Source organism: Lepus europaeus, chromosome X, assembly GCF_033115175.1.
Source record: "Lepus europaeus isolate LE1 chromosome X, mLepTim1.pri, whole genome shotgun sequence".
Lineage (NCBI taxonomy): Eukaryota > Metazoa > Chordata > Mammalia > Lagomorpha > Leporidae > Lepus > Lepus europaeus.
Window position 1 is genome coordinate 121,957,787 of NC_084850.1, and position 23,837 is coordinate 121,981,623.

Genomic DNA, 23,837 nt, shown 5'->3' on the forward strand with positions numbered 1-23,837 from the left:
ATGCATCTTGACATGTTTGTGAAATTTGAGAAATTGCTACTCTGTCCCTTACTTATTATGACTTTTCCTTTACCATACCCAGCTTTAATTCGCTTGCCATACTTTCATTATTGTCAAATTTTATAACATTTATATACTTTAATTATGATCTTACGATAGCATCAATTCTCTAAATTTCAACTTATTTATTTCTCATAAGCAAGTGTATTTTTCTATATCATTTCTGCTTTCATTAAACTAAACAACTGATTAATTGGATTTTGTGATCAAGTAGTTTTTGCTTATGAGTTTTATTTATTTTTTTAAAATCCTATATTCTCTGAGTATTGTAAGCCTTGGAATACTCTCTATTGTTTTCTTTTTATTTGAAGAAAAAATTAGCTTGACATAAAATATCTGAAACAGTCTTTCCCACAAGGTGGGGGCAACTTTGCTGCATAATCTTTTTGAATTGAATGTTGGTTTGTAGAAGGCTGAGGTCAAAATATTTTCCATCACATTGTACATGAATTGCTTTGTTTCTGCCAATGTCTATTTGAATTTTTATAGTATACTTAATGTTCCGTAGTTTATCAATATTTATATATAACATTTCAGTTTTTCTGCTGATCATGTGCTCTTTGGGCATACATTAAAATCTTCATTTTGATGGAATATAGTCTATTTTATATTTAAAGAATTTTTGTTTGATTTTTACACCATATTGATCCTTTCTACTATCTTTGTTCTTCAGATTTAATCTTTTCAAGTTTGTTTTGATAATATTCTCAAGCCTGATAATAGTATCCTTCTTTGTTTTCAGTGATAACTGTTCCATTTGTGTTACTTCTAACTTGTCTAATCTCTGAAATGTTTTTTTTTTCTTTCCTTGATTTCTTGAACTCATAATATTATAATCCTCTCCTTATTCAAGTCATTATTCTGTTTTTTAAAACCATTCAACCAAGTTTTAAATGATTTTATGTTGTTTTTAGGGAAAAAAAATCTTATCACTAATCTATGTAACATGATGAACAATCACTTCTCAAATGCTTCTTTTTCATGGTGCTCTTTTCTCTTGATTTATGCTCTTTGTTTATGTATGCCTTTTTGTATGTATGTATTTTATGTACAAGTGGTGCTATTTTCATTACTATTTCTCAAATTTGAATAGCCATGGCTACTAACTAAAAATATTTCAGCATGTTGTCTTGGAACTAACAATTTATTATGGAATTTAACCCTTAGAAAGTATTATGGGGCCGGCACCGTGGCTCAATAGGCTAATCCTCCACCTTGCGGCACCGACACACCAGGTTCTAGTCCCTATCGGGGTGCCAGATTCTGTCCCGGTTGCCCCTCTTCCAGGCCAGCTCTCTGCTGTGGCCTGGGAGTGCAGTGGAGGATGGCCCAAGTGCTTGGGTCCTGCACCCCATGGGAGACCAGGAGAAGCACCTGGCTCCTGCCATTGGATCAGCATTGTGTGCCGGCCGCAGCGCACCAGCCACGGTGGCCATTGGAGGGTGAACCAACAGCAAAGGAAGACCTTTCTCTCTGTCTCTCTCTCACTATCCACTCTGCCTGTCAAAAAAAAAAAAAAAAAAAGAAGAAGAAAGTATTATGGACCTTACACAAGTGTTGTAGGACACAGAAGGACATTTGTGTAGGGAAAGGAACATTGACTACTATCTTTTCTGTTATTCAATAAAGTTATGAACCAATGAGTCAATTTTTTAAAAAATAGTTAAATATCCTTGTACAGGTAATATTATTAAAATAAGAAATACCAAATATTGCTAAACATTTAAATGTAGATTATAGCCTAATTTTTTAAATTTTTTAACACTTGATTTATTTAGTTATTTGAAAGGCAGAGCTGTGAGCTGGTACCATGGCTCACTTGGCTAATCCTCCACCTGTGGTGCCGGCACCCCAGGTTCTAGTCCTGGTTGGGGTGCCGAATTCTGTCTTTGCTGCTCCTTTTCCAGTCCAGCCCTCTGCTGTGGCCCGGGAAGGCAGTGGAGGATGGCCCAAGTGCTTGGGCCTGCACCCACATGGGAGACCAGGAGGAAGCGCCTGGCTCCTGGCTTTGGATCAGCGCAGCATGCTGGCCATAGCGGCCATTTGGGAGGTGAACCAATGGAAAAAAGGAAGATCTCTCTCTCTCTCTCTCTGTGTGTGTGTGTGTGTGTGTGTGTCTAACTCTGCCTGTCAAAAACAAAAAACAAAAAACCAGAGCTATGGAGAGAGAGGGAGAGAGAGACAGGGGGGCGGGGGGGGGGGGAGATTGATTTTACTAGAGGGCTAGGGGTGGGCCAGGATGAAGCCAGGAGATTCTTTCAGGTTTCCCATGGGTGCAGGGTCCCAAGTACTTGAGCCATCTTTCCACTGTTTTCCCAGGCACAGTAACAGGGACGTGAAATCAAAGTGAAGCAGCGAGGAATAAAACCAGTGCCCATATGGGATGCTGATGTCCAAGGCAGCAGCTAAACCTGGTACACCACAATGCTGTTGCCCATGTGCGATGCTGGTTTTACATCCTGCAGTTTTATCTGCTATACCACAATGCCAGCCCTGACCCATCAACTTTTTTTTCCCAAAGAAACCTTTTATTTAAGGAATACAAATTTCTCTTATTCATTACATAGTGCCCTTCTTTGCCACTTTTTAGTTTTTTTTTATGTTAAAGTCTATTTTGTCTGATATTAGGATGGCTACACCAGCACACTTTTTGGTTTCTGTTAGCATGGAACGTCTTTTTCTATCCTTCAATTTCAGTCTGCAGGCATCTTTGTTGATGAGATGTGTTTTATGCAGTCAGCAAATAGATCAGTTTTGTTTTTTAATCTGTTCATCCAGTCTATGTCTTTTAACCGGAGGATTGAGGCCCTTTTCATTCAAGGTGACTATTGATAAGTAAGGACTTGGCCCTGCTATTTTTCCATAAATATTCCTGTTGTTTACTTTGCATTATCTTTGTACTTTTACTGGAAGATTTTCTTCCTTTACCTACTTTTATAGTGATGAACATGTTTCTGTGTACAGCACATCCTTAAGCATCTTTTGCAGGGCTGGATGGGTGGTGACAAATCCTTTCAAATTCTATTTGTTATGGAAGGTCCTTATTTCACTTTCATTCATAAATGAGAGATTTGCAGGTTATAGTGTTCTGGGTTGACAATTTTTTTCTCTTAAACTTGGAATATATCTCATTGTTCTCTCCTAGCCTGTGGGGTTTCTGACAAGAAGTCCACTGTGAGTCTAATTGGAGATTCTCTGAAAGTAATCTGGTGTTTCTCTTTTCATTATGTTTTACTGTGGTGAATTTGATTACAATGTTCATGGTGAAGATCTTTTCTGGTCATGTCTATTAGGATTTCTATGTGCTTCTTCTACTTGGCTGTCCCTTTCTTTCTCCAAATTAGGGTAGTTTTATGTTCTTATTTCACTAAATAGGCCTTCTAACCATTTCTCTCCTTCCATGCCTTCAGGAACTTCTAGAACCCATATGTTGGGTCATATGATAGTGTCCTGTAGATTCCCAGCAGTGTTTTTTAGTTTTCTAACTTTTTCTTATTTTGTTTGGTCTGATTGTAAAATTTCATGTCTTTGTCTTCTAAGTCAGATATTCTTTCTTCAGCTTCATCAATTCTGTTGTTAAGGATTTCCACTGCCTTTTTTATTGGTTCTATTGAATTCTTCAATTCCAAGATTTCCTTTTGTTCACTCTTTAAGATCTCAATTTTGTGGGAAAAATTTTCTTACATGTCATGAATGGATTTCTTTTTTTATTATTTATTTATTTATTTAACAGGTAGAGTTACAGACAGTGAGAGGGAGAGACAGAGAGAAAGGTCTTCTTTCCATTGGTTCACCCACCAAATGCCTGCTATGGCCGGAGATACTCTAATCTGGAGCCAGGAGCCAGGTGCTTCCTCCTGGTCTCCCATGCGGGTACTAAGGGCCCAAGCACTTGGCCCATCCTCCACTACCTTCCTGGGCCACAGCAGAGAGCTGTACTGGAAGAGGAGCAACCGGGACTAGAACCCAGCACCCATATGGGATTCTGGTGCTGCAGATTAGCCAAGTGAGCCATGGCACCGGCCCATAAATGGATTTCATTAGTTTGTGCATTTGCTTCTGATTATTTCTATATAATCTTATCAGTTTTTTGAATTCCATTTCTGGCATTTCTTCTATATCATCATCTTCACAATCTAGTATTGAAGTGTTGTGTTCTTTTGGGGGTGTCATGGTGTCTTCCTTATTCTTATTTATTGAATTGGTTTATTTATTCTTCAGCATTTATGGTGATACTCAGTGATTTCTTCTTTGTTTTTTCACTGTGGTGGCTTTTATATTTGTACTACACCTCTGTAGATTAGTGGAGTGTCTGCTTTCAGGGAGTACCTACAGGCATGTGACAGGTGTGGCCAGGAAGCTCTTCAGTTCTCCATGGTGAAAGGTGTGTCTAAGGTGATACACCCAGGTTTGGCGTGGTAAATCTCTCTCTCTCTCTCTATTTTTTTTTATCAGAGTGGAGGTTTATTCTGCTCAGCTGAGCTCCTCTCCTCAAAGGAGACCAGTGCCTGAACACTATCCCCAGTGGGTATTATATTCATCTGCTCTGCCCCAAGGACCACACAAAAGATCCATGAATTCCTCAGTGTAAGCTCATATTCCCCTGCAATGTCCCTCACCAGGTAACCAGGGAGCCCTAAGTGTGTGGAGCCTTCCACAGTGACTGCCCAAAATCCCAGCCACACTGTGAGGCCTCCTTCACAGCCTCAGTTTTTTCACAGTCCCAGTGCATAATCCTCCCACAGTCACAAGCACACAGCCCCTAGTCAGTTCTCCCCACCAGAATCAGGAGTCTCCACTTTGCTGGTTGCTAGGCATGGACATGAGCTGGCACAGCTGTTATGTATGTCTAAAATGGCACCCACTCTTTATCAGCTTGTTACAGGACACCACTGCAGGGTAATCAGGGAGAGAGAAGCGTGCCCCTCTTTTTTTTTCTCCTCTAGTTTGGCAGGTACACTATCCTCATGGGGCTTCAAGCCAGATTCCCTCTAGGTTCTTCCTGCAGTTTTATCGCCAGTGACTTGGGCTGCTGCAGTCTGGGCTCACCTCACTCTCCAACACTGGTGTAGAGACTCTAGGCTGCTGGGGTCCTGAGTTGTGGGCATCCACGCTCTCCAAGTAGGTCCACTGTGTCCCTCTATTTTGTGTAGAGTTTCCTCTGCAATTTTCTCCCTAACTCTTCCCTGAGACTACTCTCTCTCCAGTTTTTAAAACTATCTTCTGCTAGACTAGAACAGTAAGCTCCCTCCCTTCTCTGCCATCTTAATCCCCTCCCTGACCCATCAACTTTTGATATGAAAATATTCACCCTCAGTGTAAAAATGATTTAATTTATATCTTGTTAGTAATTTACAATAAGGTGATAGTTTATCCTGATATTTCTATTGTAGTGAAATTATGTACTATGCCTCTATAACTAGATTTTGTAAGTTGATTTTTTTTTTTTGACAGGCAGAGTGGACAGTGAGAGAGACAGAGAGGAAGGTCTTCCTTTTGCCGTTGGTTCACCCTCCAATGGCCCCTGCGGTAGGCGCACTGCGGCCGGCGCACAATGCTGATCCGATGGCAGGAGCCAGGTGCTTCTCCTGGTCTCCCATGGGGTGCAGGGCCCAAGGACTTGGGTCATCCTCCACTGCACTCCTTGGCCACAGCAGAGAGCTGGCCTGGAATAGGGCAACCAGGACAGGACCGGTGCCCCGACCGGGACTAGAACCTGGTGTGCCGGCGCCACAAGGCGGAGGATTAGCCTAGTGAGCCGCAGCGCCGGCCTGTAAGTTGATTTTTGGTAACATTGCCCTACTCTCATTTATTACATAATCATGTATGAAAACAAGTACTAATTATTATTCCTGGTTTTATACAGTGCTTAATATTACAGAATTAGGTGGTCACTTTCCTACAGTTAGCCTCTATCCTTTATTTAAAGGAGGCAAAAATCTATATAGTAACTCTTAATTTAAAAAGAAGAAATTTTAAAAATTACAATTAGATCACCATTATATTTAAGCATGTTCTACTAAGGTATCATTGTTTATATTTGCAATTAGCTTTTCTACATTTTGAATTTACTTTTTCATTTGCAAGTACCATTATGCATCCAAAGCTTTTAACCGATAAAACAAGTTCCAAATGATTGAAATTATTATTTTCTTTTTGATATTTTAGTTTTTCACAACTTGGCTAGTGGGAACTCTTTTACAGGGCACACCTTTCATCTTTTAACCCTACTACGGAAGCTCTGTTTTGAAGTCATCTTTTTTTCTGGCGGCAGGTTTTTCAATCCATTGTTCATTTTCCCTGCCTCAAGATGTTAAGTCAGTTACACCTCCCAATGCACAATGGTAACCTTTTAAAAGTGGAGCAACTGGAATTATATTCAGGTGCTGGTGACAAGACCTGGGAATGACATTTATTAAACAAGTCAGGAATTCATTATTTCACATTCAGGAAGTTTCAGAAGTTAGCAGCCCAGTATAAATAACAGTATTAAGTGGTTTTGTCTTTTTTGTTTTCTTAGAAAAGTATCCAGGAGCAAGATATGCCTAGCTAAGTACCATTTAAAATGCATTCAATAATTATCATATAATTAAACACTTAAAATATTGCACATATTTCTTTTCATTCTAAAATATTCCTCAGTTAGTATCAACAGTTATATGTTAGTAGACTAGCTTTTAATTCTGATAAAATATGACCTGAGCATTTATATTACCATAAGAAACTTTTCTGCTACTGTAAGTGCATGGCTTTATCTTCAATTCTTTATCACTTATCCCATTTATATTAAATTATTTATCTCCTGCATTTCCACCACATAACTTTTGTATTCGATGCACAAATTTTAGTTGTTGATATCATTTGTACTTTATAGTAAAAAATGAACTCCTATGAAAACCAATTAATATAAATCAATGACATCAACAGACTAAAAAAGAAAAAAATATTGCAGGACATATGAATAAATACATAAAAGACCATTAAATGAAATTCAAAACCAATTCATGATAAAAAAAATTCCCAGTAAACTTAGGAATATATGCAAAGTGCCTCACCTTGATAAAGAACACCACAAATATCCTACAGGTAAATAATAGTCAAGACTGAGAAACTAGAAGCTTTACCACTAAGACGAGGAATAGGGCAAAGATATACTCTCTTATCACTGCTTTTCAATATCATAGTCAAAGCGCTAGCTAATATATTGAGACAAGACAAGGAAGTAGAATGTATAAAGTTTGGAAACTAATTAATAAAACTGCCTTGGTTCACAGATGAAATATTGGTCTATATGGAAAATCAGGGGAAAAATAAACAACAGAAGACCTGGAACTAAGTAAAAGTGTAGGTTCCAAAGTAAAAAAAGAAAAAATGGAATTGGAAATTTAAAAAATAAAAGCACAATATCATTAACATTAGCATACCCAAAATGAAAGGGGCTGATGTTGTGGTGCAGTGGGTTAAGTCTCCACTTGTGATGCCAGTATCCAATATCAGCATGCTGCTTCTGATCCAGTCTCTCCTTCTGATTCAGCTTCCCGCTAATGCACCTAGGAAGCAGCAGGAGATCACCCAAATGTTTGGACCCCTGCTACTCTTGGAGAAGACCCAGATTGAGTTCTTGGCTGAGGCCAGGCATAGCCTTAGCGATTACAACCATTTGGAGAGTGAACCAGCAGATAAAATCTCTCCTCCTCGCTCCCTCCTCACTGCTCCATCATTCTGTGATAGGCTCGGAGAAAAAATTGCAGAGGAAACTCTTCTGGATCTAGTGGATGTGACACAGACGACCTGCGGGGAAAGCAAGGATGCCCACGGCTCTGAAGCCTAACAGTGGAGTCTACACATCTGCACTGGAAGGGGAGGTGAGCTCAGTAACCCAAGACATTGGCAGGGGAAACGGCAGACAGAGCCTAGAGGGAACTAGGCTTGAAGCCCCGCTGGGGAAAGTTCACCAGACTAACTACAGGAGAGAGGGGAAAAAAAAGGGGGGGGGGGGGACTGGTATGGACGAGTTTCTCTCTCTGCCCACCTTGCAAAGGCAAGCAAGATACAAAGAGCAGGTGCCATTCTGGACATACGTAAAAGGTGTGCGGCCTCAGGACTGTGCGCGACCTTGGAGCTGTGCGTGACCTCAGAGCTGCGCCCGCCCTCAGTCAAACAGAAAAACCTGACTCTGAAGGAGTGAAATAACAGGAGGTTAAGACTTAGTGAAAGGGTGGAGCTAATGAACTGAGGCGATGAAAAAAGAGACAGTGGGTGAGAGAACTCACAGAGGTCACGTGAGTACTCTCCAGAGACACTACAATTCGGTAACCTTGGCAACCCGGTGGGAGACTGCAGGAGAAACTGAGCCCACACTGAGGGCAGCACAGATATTCTGCATTTCAAATAAATAATTTTTAAAACATAGGTATATATCTAACAAAATATGAACAAGATCTATGTAAGGAAAACTACAAACTGATTAAAGATATGAAAGATGTAAATAAATAGATGTTCCATGTGCATGAACAGGATGATTGAATATTGTAAAAATGTTTTCCTGTGTTGATCAACAGATTCAATGGAATCTCATTCAAATCCCAAGAGATTATTTTGTTGATATCAGCAAACTGGTTCTGAAGTTTATGTGGAGATCTAAATATCCAAAATGGTCAATTTGAGTGAGAAGGATAAATTAATAAGGCTGATAATTTCTGATTTCAAACTACATTAGGAAGCTACAATAATGAAGGCAGTGTGGAGCTGATGAAAAAATCCACAATTAGCTCACAGGAACAGAAGAGACAGCCTCAAAATAGGCCCAAAATAAATTTTATCAACTGGTCTTTCACAAAAATGCAAAGGTAATACAACAGAAGATAGTAATTTCAACATATGGTACTGGAACAATTGGACATAAATAAAATAGATTTAGACACATTTACTTTATGCTTCACAAAAATTAAAGTAGATAGCAGACATAAATATAAAATGACAAACTATAGATCTCCTGGGAGATAACATAAAAGAAAACCTAGTTGACCTTGGATATGGTAACAACTTTTTAGATAAAACACTTGTGACACCCATTAAAATGTAACAGTTCAACTGGATTTAGGAAAATTAAAGATTTATTGTCTCCAAAAGACACTGTCAAGAGAATCAGAATACAAGCCACAGATTGTGAGAAAATTTTGCAAAAGGCATTTCTGATAAAGGAATGTTACCTAAAATATACACAGAACTCTTCAAACTCAACAATAGAAAAACAAGCTACCTGATTTTAAAAATAAGTCTGAATATTTGAACAGATACCTCATCAAAGAATATATAGAGAAAGCAAATAAATATATGAAAAAGAAGTACCACATCATATGCCAGTACAGACATGTGTTAAAACAATAATGTTATAATAATTACAAACCTGTAAGAATATCCCAAATCTGAAAACTGATTATACTAGATGATGGTAAGTGTGTAGAATAACAGAAACACTCCTTCATAATAGGTGGGAATACAAAATGGAAGTGCCACTTTCTCAGATTTTTGACAGTTTCTTACAAAATTGAATGTATTATTGCCATGCTACTGAAGAATCTCTCCTAGGCATTTGTTCAAATGTGTGGAGAAACTTACATGCTCACAGATATTTATGGCAGATTCAGTAATAAAGTTGTTAACAAATGTTAAAGCCAAAATTTTGGTAAAACTTAGAAGTAACTGAGATGTGCTGTAGTAGGTGAATGGATAAATAAACTATAGTAAACTGTAGTACATGTAACTTATAGAATATTATTCAATGCTAAAAAAAATCAGTATCAATCCATGAAGAAAAATGAGGAAATATAAGTGCATATTTCTAAGTGGAAGTAGCCAAACTTTAAAGGCTGTATAATGTATGATCCCTACTATATGATGCTGTGGAAATACAAAGCTATAGAGATTGTAAAAGATCAATGATAATCTTAATTTCCTACTGGTTTTGGAAATATATCACAAATTATATCAATAATAGACACAGAAGGGAACTGACATTAAATGATTACTATTAAGACATTGACTTACCAACATTTTCTATAAGTGTAATAGAAATGTCCCCAAATACTTTAATTTGACCCTATCACCCAGGTGCAGATTCAGTAGTTGTTCTATGAGTTTCCCACAAGGCCACACGAAATCCTTTAAACAAGGAAAGCAAATTTAATTGGATTCACTTCAGTAAAGGAAGATGCTACCTTGACATAAACTTAATATTATAATAGAATGGGATATCAGGAAAGAATGTAGCATTCTATAATCTAAAAATGGTTTAAGATGACTCTAACAAAGCAGGAAATTGACTGAGATTAGCAAAGTTTGGATATGATAAGGTATGGCTGATGATTACTCCTAGGTGAGCATTTACCTCTAGATGAGCATCTTGGCATGAGTTTTGATGTCCCAAATCTTCTTTTTTTTTATGAGTGAGATGTTTGCAAACGTGAACAATCTATTGTCCTTAAAGGACAGCTGTTTTCCCTAATGAATCAAATGTCCACCTGCTAGTAAGGAGTATACAGGAAATCTCTGCAACTTCCTCTAATATGAACCTAAAACTACTCCAAAAATAAATTCTTTTTTAAAAAGACAAGATTATGGACAAAAAAGCTATAATGCCAACATTGTAATCAGTTCTGATAAGCTATGACTAGTTTCTATTAGGCTGATATATTACTTCTGTGACAATCTCAAATTAGTTTTATTTTAAAGATAGTAAATTTCAATAAAAATCATGATTTCAGACATATCATAAATTTATGTGTCAGCTGGGGAAATTTCCTGTTAAAATGAATGAGTCTTAATTTATTGAACATTAGTATAGATAACACTTCAGTTAATCCATTTTATTTGACATTATAGAGAGAAGTGGAACATTAGAAATATTGATAGTCGTCCTTAACCATCTATAATGGATCTTAGCTATACAATTGAGTTTGAGAAAATATATCTGAAATATGTTTTGTGATCCTAAATATTTTACAGTTGATGACCTTTATTTAACTGTGGCAATTCTATCTTCCAAATTATACTGACATTGCAACATGATAAAAATATACACAGTTCTTACTCTTTTACCCACTGCCAACTTCTTGTTCCTATCAAGTTCTAGAACTAGCTTAGGTAATTCCCTGCCATTTTAAAGAATTATTTATTTATTTATTTATTATTTGAAAAAAATGGCAGAAAAGGAGAGAGAGAGATCTTCCATTTTTTGTTTCCCTCCCCAAATGCATTCAACAACCAGGGCTGGACCAGGTTGAAGCAAGGACCCAGGTACTCCACCTACCTCTACCATGTGTGTGGCAAGGAACCAAATACTTGAGCCATCATAGACCAGGTGCACATTAACAATAAGCTGGATCAGAAGCCCAAGTTGAATTGATTCCAGGCACTTTTTTACGGGATGCAGGCATTCTAAGCCATAACTTAATCCAGTCTGTTGTTATGCCCAGCCCCATTCCCTATTGTTTTAGATTTCTACTGTTGCATAGGAAATTATCACAGACTCAATGGCTTAATACAACATGCATATATTGTCTCACTGTTTCTGTAGGCCAAGATTTGAGCATAGCTTTACAGTCTTCTGCTCAGGCTGTAATCAAGATATTGACCAGTTGCATTATTACTGGAAGCTTAATTAGGGAAGAATCTGTGTTCAAGCTTATTCAGATGTTGACGGAAATCATTTGTTTGTGTCTGAATAACCTAGGTCCCCAGAGGTTTATTGGATGTTGGCTAGAAATTCCTCTCTGTCTCTCTCTCTCTCTCACTCCCTCTCCCTTTCCCTCTCCCTTTCCCTCTCCTTTCCTCCCTCCTTCTCTCCCTTCCTCCCTCCCTCCCTCTCTTCCTCCTCCTCCTCATGACAGGAGTCCTATGTATCATATTCTATTGATTAGAATCAAGTCACAATTTGTGCCTTCAGCTTGAGGACAGAGAATTATACAAGGGTGTGACTCACTGGAATTCACTTTAGAGCATGCCTACCACACACCCCCACACTCAATCACAGGCACAGTATAGAGAAGGAAAGGTAGCATTGACTTGAACAAAAATAACAACAAAATTGGGAAACCCCTGGAGATTACCCGACTCCGTTGAATGATGTGTGTGTTTGCCAGGTATACTGCAGCTTGGAGCAGAGTAGCTGGAGATAGCAATAAAGGGACAAACTAGAAGGAAGATGTTAAGTTTTGCTATGTGTCTTGCTACCTCCAAAAAAGCAGACAAAAGCCCCTCACCAAAGAATTCTGCAACAATAGAACCAACCACCAGTGTAGAAAATAACAGAAATAACAGTACAAAACAAAACTTCTACAAAGATGTGGAGTTTAAAATACCAGATGCAGCATGATCAAGCACTTATGGCTATTCTCTGTGTGCTTACAGTCCAAGCCTAAAGGCCAGTGGATTATAATCTAGGGGTAGCATTTCTCCAAATGCTACATTTTCTGAAGAGTTTAACTGCACTACTTGTCTAAGAAGTCACTTTGTTGAATGGCACCAATTGAGAGTGACCTACTGTACTTCGGGTTTTCCATTAATTCTATCTCTCTCTTTAAATTCACTCAGAGATTTCTTCCAAGACCTTGATCTTGACCTTGAATTTGTCCTAATATGTAGTAGAACACCTGACACTACCAGGGAATATGAGTTCTCAGAACAAACATTTTAGTAACTTGAAGTACAATTATGGAACAAATATGTGACACAGCAGATAATTCACTGTTTGAGATGCCTGCATTCCGCCCCAGAGTTCCTGGTTCAAATCCTTAGCTTCTCTGCTTCTGATCCAACTTCATGCTTACATACATCCTGGAAAGCAGCAGGTGATGGTTCAAGTACCTGGGGCACTGCTACCTGCATGGGAGACCAGGATAGAGTTCCAGCTCCTGGCTTTGGTCTGGTCCAGCCCTGGCTGTTGCAAACAGTTGGAGAGTGAACAGTGGATGGAAGATTGATCTCTTTCTCACTTTCCCTTCTCCCTCCCTCCTTCCTTCCCCTTCTTCCCTCAATCTCTCTCTCATCCCTTTCAAATAAAATGAAAATAAATTAAAATTTAAGAAAAAAAATGATCAATTACAAAAAGTTAGATGAATAAAGATAACTGTGGCCAGTGTTGTGGTGCAGTGGGCTAAGGTGCTGCCTGGGATGTTGGCATCGTGTATCAGAGTGCTGCTCTGCATTCTGGCTGCTCCACTTTCGACCAAGCTCTCTGTGAATGTGCTTGGGGAGATAGTAGAAGATGGACCAAGTACATGGGCCCCTACCCAATGTGGGAGACCCAGATAGGATTCCAAGCTCTTAACTCTAGCCCAGCCCAACGACAGTGATTACAGCCATTTGGCATGTGAAGCAGCAGATGGTAAAATATTTTCTCTGTCTCTCCCTCCCTGTCTCTATGCCTCTCAAATAAAAAAAAAATCTTTAAAAAAACACACAATTTTTGAGGAAATAATGTTAAAAGCTTTCCAAGGATTGAAAACAAATAGAGATCAAAACTTTAGATTGATAGTACTTTTGGAGAGTTAGTAGGGGAAAATTCCACATTAGACATTACATTACAGTAAAATTCTGCAACAGCAATGACAAACAGAAATTTTAAATTATTCCATCGCACAGGAAACCTACAGTGAAATAAGGATATGCAATGATATTAAAGTTATTAAGAGAAAGACTAAGCCCCCCAAAATGAAACATTGGGGTCTAGAGTTTGGTCTAACAGTTAAGATGCTTCTGTGATGTCTGCATCCCATATTGGAGTGCCCAGATTGGAGTCCTAGCTCTGCTCCCAGTTCTAGCTCCCTGCTGATATACACCCTGGGTGTCCGTTGGAGACGGCACAAGTACTGGGGTCCTTGCCAACCACTTGGGAAACTGGGATTGACTTCCTGGCTCTGTCTCCTGCCTGGCCCAGCCGTGACTGTTGTGGGTATTTGGAGAGTGAGACAGAAGATAGGAGTTCTCTCTGTCTTTCTATCTTCCTCTCAAATAATAAATGAATAAATAATTTTTAAGCAAAATACTGTTGTAAAATAATTAAAAATATATTTGAATCAAGGATGTAATAGTACACCTGATAGGCTTTCAAAAGTAAGAACATGATAAAAAATAATTTTCCAAATATGATGTCATAATATTTGCCAAATCAAAAAGTTATTTTAGCTATACTTGAAAAACATAAGAAAACAAAGCCAGAAACACTTAAGTGTACAATAGCATATATTAATAGCCACTTTATAGATTAAAAAAATAGAGCTTATTTTCCCAAGGGGATGAAAATCATGTTTTCATATCAACTTGAAAATATGTCCAGACCATATTAACATAATGGAAGATTTCAAAGACAAGTGTAAAGGCACATACTTAAATACCTCCCTCTTACATGTCTGACTGGCAAGGAATAAATATTTATAAATTTGAAACTTCAGAATGGCCAGACCCTAGTTCTAGCTTAGATGTGGAAAGTCACAAGGGTGTGTTTCCCTCATACTCAGAACTAGAGAACTGACAAAAAACAATTTATAGGAGCTACATTCCAGAGAGTGGCAAGCCCATCTGCACAGAGAAGAGACCCACAGCTGCTTGCATGCCTGATAGAACGAGGAAGAGGAGTCCACCATAGCTATGGAATGCTAGTAAGGAGAAATCAGCTGAAGAGTCAATGGACTTTTAGTGTCATGTGGTATAACAGATTCAAATCCAGAGGTACCTTAGCAGCAGGGTAAACACATACCCATCTGCCAACTTTACCCATGAGGACAACAAATGCTAAGTGGCAGTGCACTGTATGTAACACTATTAAGTTGATGAATTTCTAGAAAAATGTATTCTATATGAAAATATATATTTTCTAGAAGTTTACCTTGTGAATTACATATGTAATTATATATTGATATCCATCAAATAGATTAAGAAATTGAGTAAGTTCAATTATTTTTGAAATTTCTCATTGTTTTGTTTTCATGCTATGGAGGAAACCACTATTCAAAATTATTTTTAAATTATTTATTTTATTTTATACTTTTGTATTATGTCATTAGTTTTAGAAGGTTTGATTGGATTAATTGAATGGATGTGCATACTTTTCTGTAATTTTCCTTAAAATTAATATTCATTTTGATTTGCAGTTGCTGCTAATCCATACTTTTTTAAGATTTATTTATTTATTTGAAAGGCAGAGTTACAGAGAGACAGAAGGAGAGACAGAGAGAGAGAGAGATCTTCCACCCCCAGGTTCACTCCCCAAATGGCCGCAATGGCCAGGGCTGGGCCAGGTCAAAGCCAAGTGTCAAGAGCTTCTTCTGGGTCTCCCAAGTAGGTGGCAAGGATTGAGTGACTTGGGTTATCTTCCCAGGCACATTAGAAAAGAGCTGTATTAGAAGTGGAGCAGCTAGGACTGGAACCGCCACCCATATGGGATGCCCATGCTGCAGGTAGTGACTTAATCTGCTGTACCACAGCACTGGCACCTGCTCATTCATTTTTAAAAAAGCACTTTTAGTATTCAGTGCAGTGCACATACCTCAATGCATTTATCTATTCTGCTGTTGAAAGTCATATGCATTGTTATAGATTATTTGTTACTTAGAAATTAAGCTTTTCTGGAAATTTTTAATTTTTCCTTTGTGCAATTGTGCAAACATTTGCCTAGATTATAGAAAACTAAGATTGGAATAGCAGATATTCTAACAGTTTTAAATATGTGTATTTATGAGAATTTCTGATGATCAACACTGTTGACAATGTAAGACATTGCTAGACTTTTATCTAGGTCTTGCATTCTGTTGTGAAATTATATTGTACAGTTTTTTTTTTACTACTGATGTAACTGTTTATATTTTTATGAATTTATTGGCAATGTTTAATCATCCAGGAAATGTTTGCTAAAGTCTTTTGTTACATTTTACATTTTTCTGTGGTTCTTATAGATTGTTTACTAATTTGCAGCAAGTAATTATATATTTTACATTAAATTATTTTTGAGCAAAAATGATAACTAGGTGAAGTGTTAGATATATTAAATAACTTGATTGTGGTAATCATTTCAAAATATATGGAGGGTACTTCAAAAAATTTGTAGAAAAGATACATTTATGGGGCTGGTGTTGTGGCATGGCAGAAAGCCACCACCTGCAGTGCTGGCATCCCATATGGGCACCAATTTGAGTCCTGGCTGCTCCATTTCCAATTCAGCTCTATGCTATGGCCTTGGAGAGCAGTGGAGGATGGCTCAAGTCCTTGGGCCCCTACACCTGCGTGGGAGACCCGGAGGAAGCTCCTGGCTCCTGGCTTCGGATTGGCGCAGCTCTAGCCATTGTGACCAGTTGGGGAGTGAAGCAGCAGATGGAAGACCTCTCTCTCTCTGCCTTTCCTTCTCTCTCTGTGTAACTCTTTCAAATAAATAAATAAATCTTTAAAAAAAAAGAAAGATACATTTATTTTGATGCAAAACAATTTTGAAATCCATGCATAGTTTTTTCATATTATACATTTTCCATAAAATTTTTAAGTACACTCATATATGATATCCAATCATCATGCTGCCTACTTTAAATTTATACAATTGTGTTTATTAATTTATATGTCAGCAAAGCTAGAAATATTTAAAAATTATATTTTAAATGTGTACCATTTTCCATTTTTGTTTATAGGCTTGAAGTGTTTTTTGTTGTGGTAAAAACATGTTAAATTTACCATCTGAAGCATTTTAGGTGTTCATTTCAGTAGTGCTAAGTATATTCACATTGTTATGCAAAAGCTACCTAGAATTTTTTCAAAGCTGAAACTCTGTGTCCATTAAAAATTGATTTTCCAAGCTACAGTACTTGGAACCTTCCTTTCTACTTTCTATCATTTTGACTACGTCAGATATTTCATATAAGTTGGATCATGTGGTATTTGCCCTTTTATAAATGGCTTTTTAAACTAGAGATGATGTGCTTGAGGATCATCCATCTTGCAGAATTTTCTTCTTTTTTTAAGATTGCATAACGTTGCATTGTATGCATATACCATGTTTATCTATTCATCCACTGATGGACATTTCAGTTGCTTCCACATTTTGGCTGTCATTAATAATGCTACAACTATCATGGTTGAGCTAATCTCTCTCCAAGATTAATAACCAGAATTGTTGGATCGTACAGTAGTTACATTTTTTAAGAATATCCATAAATGTTTCCATAGTTACTTCACCACTTTTGTTCCCAGCAACAACACACAAGCATTCCAATATCTCCCCAGCTTCACCTTTACTATTCTTTTGACAGTGTCCATTCTAATAGGTGTGAAGAGATATGAGATTGCAGTTTTGATTTCTAGTTGTCATTATTAGTGGCGTTGAACATCTTTTTTTAATTTTAGGTTTATTATTTGAAAGGCAAAGACAGAGATCCACATGGGTATCAGGTTCCCAGCTATTTGTACCATCACCTAGTGCCATTCAGGGTACACATTAGCAGGAATCTGGAATCAGGAGAAGAGCTGAGACTTGGACACAAGCATTCCCAACGTGGGATGTGGGAATTCCTAGCCACATCTTAACTGCTATGCTAAATGCCTCCCCGAGTGTCTTTTCATATATTTGTTGGTCATCTGTCTATCTTTCTTGGAGAATTATCTATTCAAGTCCTTCACCCATTTATAAATTGGTTGATTTATTCTATTGCTTTTGAGTTAAATGAGTTTCTTGTATATTCTCAATGCTAACTCTCTATCAGTTAGGTTATATGCAAGTATTTTCTCTCATACTGTAGGTTATCTTATCACTCTGATTATTTCCTTAGTAGTACAGAATATAATCCCACCTATTTTTGCTTTTGTTGCCTGTGCTTTTGATGTCATATACCAGAAATCATTGCCAAATTCAGTATCTGGAAGCTTTACCACTATATTTTCTTTAAAGACTTTTACAGTTTTAGGTTTTACATTTAAGTTTTGCATCCATTTTGCTTTGTGTGTGTGTGTGTGTGTGTATGGTGTAACATTCCAACATTCTGCTTTTGCACATGGGTACCAAGTTTTCTCAACCTCTTTGTGAAGAGACTATCATCTCTTTATTGTGTGTTCTTGGCAAATACGTTCATTTGGCCATATGTGCGAGGGTATATTTTGTTCCATTGGTATATATATTTGTCTTTATGTCAGTAACACATTGTCTTGTTTTGAAATTAAGAAATATGAAATCGGGATTTTTTTTTCAAGGTTATGTTGCATATTCAGGGAGCCTTGAAATTCCACAAGAAAATTAGGACTTGCTGTATTTCTGCAAAAATGTAATTGGGATTTTGATAGAGATTTTAACAGTATTAACTTTTCTAATTCACAATTGGAATATCTTACCATTAATTTGTATATTCTGTTATTTCTTTCAGAAATGTTGTGTAGTTTTCAAAGTACAACTCTTCTACTTCCTTAGGAGAAGGAAGTTAAAATTTATTCCTAAGATTTTTTAAATTTTTGATGCTATTTTAAAGAAAAAAATTATTTATTTATTTACTTGACACAGTGAGAGAGAGGTAGGAAGACAGAAGATCTCCTATCTGCTGGTTCATTCCCCAGATGTGAGCTGTAACCAGGACCTGAGAACTCAACCCAGGTCTCCAGTCAGTGGCAGGGACCCAACTCCTGAGATACCACCTGCTACCTTCCAGAGTGCACATTAGCAGGAAGCTGGGGTTGGGAACAAAACCATGAATTGAACACAGGCACCGTTCAGATATGGGATATGGGCAATTCAAGTGGCACGTTTACCACTGCAACAAATACCCATCTTGTAAATGGAATTTTTTCTTAATTGATTTTTATTGATCATGGTTACTCCGTAGAATACAATTGATTTTTTTGAATGTTTCTTTTGTATCCTGGAACCTAGTCACTCAACTAGTCTCAGTAATTTCTTGGTGGTATATTTTTGCATAGATGACAGGCCTTCAAAATATTCATGAATAATCTAAATTATAGGGACTGGCATTGTGGCACAGTATGTTAAGCCACCACCTCTGACAAAGACATCTCATATCAGAGTGCCAGCTCAAGTCTCTGCTTCACGTCCAATTCAACTCCCTCTAATGTGCCTGAGAAAGCAGCAGCAGATGGCCCAAGTACTTGGGGCCCTGCATCCTCGATGGCATCCTGGTCCTCTTGCTTCAGCCTTCTCCAGCTCTGGCAGTTGTGGCCATCTGGGGAGTAAACCAGCTGATGGAAGACCTCTCTCTCTCTCTCTCTCTCTCTCTCTCCCTCCCTCTCTCTCTCACTCTCACTCTCTCTTTCACTCTGTGTGTGTGTATGTGTGTGTGTATGTGTCTCTATTACTCTGCCTTCCAAAAAAAATAAGTCTTCTCTATAATGCACATTATGAAAAAACTATACATGAATTTCAAGACATCTTTACACCAAAATTAACTTACCTTTTTATTTCATTTTCCATGAACTTTTTTTAAAGCTTTTATTTAATGAATGCATTTTTATAGGTACAACTTTAGGAATATAGTGCTTCTTTCCCTTAATTCTCATAGTAAAACTCATTAAAGACAGAGGTCCTACATGGGGAGTAAGTGCACAGTGACTGCTGTTTTTCCTTTAACAACTGACACTCTTTATTTATGATGTCAGTGATCACCTGAGGCTCTTGCCATGGGCTGCCAAGGCTGTGCAAGCCTTTTGTGACCATAGACTCCATCAGTATTTGGACTCGGCCATAAGCAAAGTGGATGTTCTCTCCTCCCTTCAGAGAAAAGCACATCCTCCTTTAATGGCCCCTTCTTTCCACTGAGGTCTCACAGAGATCCTTCGTGTAGGATATTTTTTGCCACAGAGTCTTGGCTTTCCATGCCTGAAATGCTCTCATAGGCCTTTCAGCCAGACCAGGATCCAAGTAAAAAATAAGAGAGGAAATAAGAGAGGGAGGAGGTAGTCTATAACTGTAAAGCTGTATAGTTCTGCATATAGTCCTACAGACTTACTTCTAAGAGTACAGCCTAAAAACTTGCCATGGGACTCCAAAACTATTAAAATCGGTGGTATAAATGCCATCTTAATTGTTAAAATGATATTAGATGTTAAACTCAGCATATAGGTAGATTTAAGTGTAAAAGTGATCATATAAATAACATCAGGTGCCTGGTAATAATAATAATAGACAGAATTAAAAGGAGAGAATGTCCAGCATGGGAAGCAGGCCACACAGAAGACTCCTAGAATGACACTCACTTTGATCTCAGATTCAATCCATTAACTTTTTGCAGTATTCTTGTAAGATCATCTGTGAACAGAGACAATTTTAAGTCTTCCTTTCCAATCTGGATGACTTTCGTTTCTTTTCTTGTCCAATTGCTCTCCAATATAGTACTGAGTAGAAGTGGTAACAGTGGGCATCCTCTCCTTGTTCCTGATCTCAGAAGGAAAGCTTTCAGTCTCTTACCATCAAGCATGATGTTAGTTGGAGGCTTCTCACAGATGGCTTTCTACTGTGTTTAGGTAGCTTTTTTTCCCATTCCTAGATTGCTGACTGTTTCTATCATGAAAGTGGGTGGAATTTTGTCAAATGATTTTTATGTATCAGATGAGATTATTGTGTGGTTTCTCTTCTTTGTTATTTTAATGTGGTGTATTGCATTCATTACTTTTTGTTTGTTACAACATGTTTCCTGTTAGTATTTGTTGGAGTGTTCAGTAAATGTCTGTTCGCTTCCCTTGGTCTGCAGTGTTCTTCAATTTCTGTTATTTTATTCATCTTTTTGTTCTGTCCACAAATCAAAATGGAGTATCAAGGTCTCCTACTATTACTGTAATCCTATTTCTCCATTTAGTTCTGTCAATTTTTGTTTCATATATTTGAGAGCACTTATATTTGGTATACATAAAATTTTTAAGTTTTTCTGATAGACTGTTCCTTATATCACTAAATAATTTTCTTCTTATTTAAAAATATTTTTATTATATGTGATATTAAAAGGGCAAAATGGCAGAGGGAGAGAGAGAGAGAAAGAGGAAAAGAGGGAGAAATCTTCCATCTGCTGCTTTAATCCCCAAATGCCTGCAACAGTTAGTTCTAAGCCAGGCTGAAGTCAGGAGCCAGGAACTCTTGAGCATCCCACATGGGTAGTAGGGACCCAGGTACTTGGGACTTCATCTGCTGCTTTCCCAGGTGCGTTATCAGGAAGCTGTATTGTGAGCAGAGTAGCTGGGACTGGAACTGGCACTCCAATATGGGATGCCAGTGATGTAAATAGTGACTAAACCCACTGCATCACAGTGTCCACGCTTTGACATTCTTCTTTGACTCTTGAAACAGCTTTGGCCTGAAAGTATGTTTTATCTGAAATAACTATGGTCACATCTTATTTTCAGTTTCCATTTATAAGGGATATCATTTTCTAGCCTTTCACTTTATGTGTTTCCTTAAATCTAAGCTAAATGTCTGGTCCCATCTTAAATTCATATATATATATATATATATATATATATATATATATATATAAATATATATATATATAATTTATATATAAAGAATGTGACTTTCCTTAAGTAGAAATGTATTTTACCTGTAACGATAATAATCATGAATTATATGCCCAATAATATGGGTTAAATTTAAAATAAATTAATGATTGGGAACCAATGATTGTATAATTTGGAATTTGTTAAGTCTAGCTTTTGTTTCCTGAACATTGAATTACCTAGCACATCTTAATTTTTTTTAAGATTTATTTATTTATTTGAAAGGTAGAGTTACCGAGAGGCAAGGGAGAGAGAGAGAAGTATTCCATCCACTGGCTCACTCTCCAACTGGCCACATAAGCCGGAGCTGTGCCAATCTGAACCCAGGAGCCAGGAGCTTCTTCCAGGTCTCCCACGTGAGTGCAAGGCCCCAAGGACTTGGGCCATCTTTTACTGCTTTCCCAGGCCATAGCAGAGAGCTGGACCAGAAGTGGAGCAGCCAGGACTCGAACAGGTGCCCATATGGGATGCTGGCACTGCAGGTGACAACTTCACCTGCTAGTCCACAGCACGGGCCCCAGCTATCCTGGTACGCATGCTATAGAACGATACACAAGCATTTTATATGTGTTAGGTTGTGAACAAAATATCATCATCATCATCATGGCAGAGCATACCACTTAATAAGAAGGACTTTATGCTGGCGCTGCGGCTCAATAGGCTAATCCTCCGCCTAAGGCGCTGGCACACTGGGTTCTAGTCCCAGTCGGGGTTCCAGATTCTGTCCCGGTTGCCCCTCTTCCAGGCCAGCTCTCTGCTGTGGCCCGGGAGTGCAGTGGAGGATGGCCCAAGTGCTTGGGCCCTGCACCCCATGGGAGACCAGGCTCCTGCCTTTGGATCAGCCAGCCGCAGCGCACCAGCCGCGGTAGCCATTGGAGGGTGACCAAATGGCAAAAGGAAGACCTTTCTCTGTCTCTCTCTCCCACTGTCCACTCTGCCTGTCAAAAAAAATAATAAGGACTTTATGAAGTTGGTGATACAATAATAATGACATTAAGCTGATTGCAGATACCCGAATTAATACACACATTATACATAAATTGCATAAGCAAATTGTGTCCATAATACCTAGTCGTCTTCTACAGATTTCTTATATCACATCTAATTCCAGATAATAATCAATCTTCACAAAATTGTAGAACTACCTGAGATTTAGTGCATAGAAAATTTACAAATCAATTCACCAACTGAAGCATAAAGCTGAGAGTGATTCACTACCTAACCTATCAAGGTAGCAATTCTCTATATTTCCCATGGGAAATTCCAAGGACTACTGAAATACTTTTGGGTGGTCTGTAGAAGTCTAAAATATTTCATAGTAATACTAAGTTGTTAATTCCCTTCTTACTCTCATTTTTCTCATGATTGTACTGTGTAGTTTTCTAAAGGCCACAAGACATGTAGAATTGCAACAAATTAGACACACAGCAGATATGAGAGCCCAGATATCCCCTATCAAGCTAAAATTCAAAAGACTTGCAAAAATATTTAAATACCATTATTTTCACTACATTTTGAAACATAATGCTTGTACATATTTATGGAGTATAGTATGATAACAGTACATATATACAATGTATAGTGTTAAAATCGGGGTAATTAGCGTTACCATCTTCTCAAACATTAATCATCTGCATGTTTTTGTGAACCTTTGTGCACTTCTTTTCCAGTTATTGTTATTATGGAGCCAGCATTGTGATGTGGTAGGTTAAGCGTTCGCCTGTGATGGGCTGTGGTCTGAGTCGTGGGTACTTCCTCTTTGGAAAGATGTCTGTCAAGGTCTTTGGCCCATCTCTTAAGTGGGTTGTTGGTTTTGATGTTGTGGAGTTTCTTGAATTCTTTGTAGATTCTGGTTATCAACCCTTTATCTGTTGCGTAGTTTGCAAATATTTTTTTCCCATTCTGTCAGTTTCCTATTCAATTTCCTGACTGTTTATTTGGCAGTACAGAAACTTCTCAATTTGATGCAATCCCAATAGTTAATTTTGGCTTTGACTGCCTGTGCTCCTGGGATATTTTCCAAGAAGTCTTTGCTAGTACCTATATCTTGCAGGGTTTCTCCAATGCTCTCTAATAATTTGATGGTGTCGGGTCATAGATTTAAGACTTTAATCCATGTTGAGTGAATTTTTGTGTAAGGTGAAAGGTAGGGATCTTGCTTCATGATTCTGCATGTGGAAATCCAGTTTTCCCAGCACCATTTATTGAATAGACTGTCCTTACTCCAGGGATTGGTTTTGGATTCTTGATCA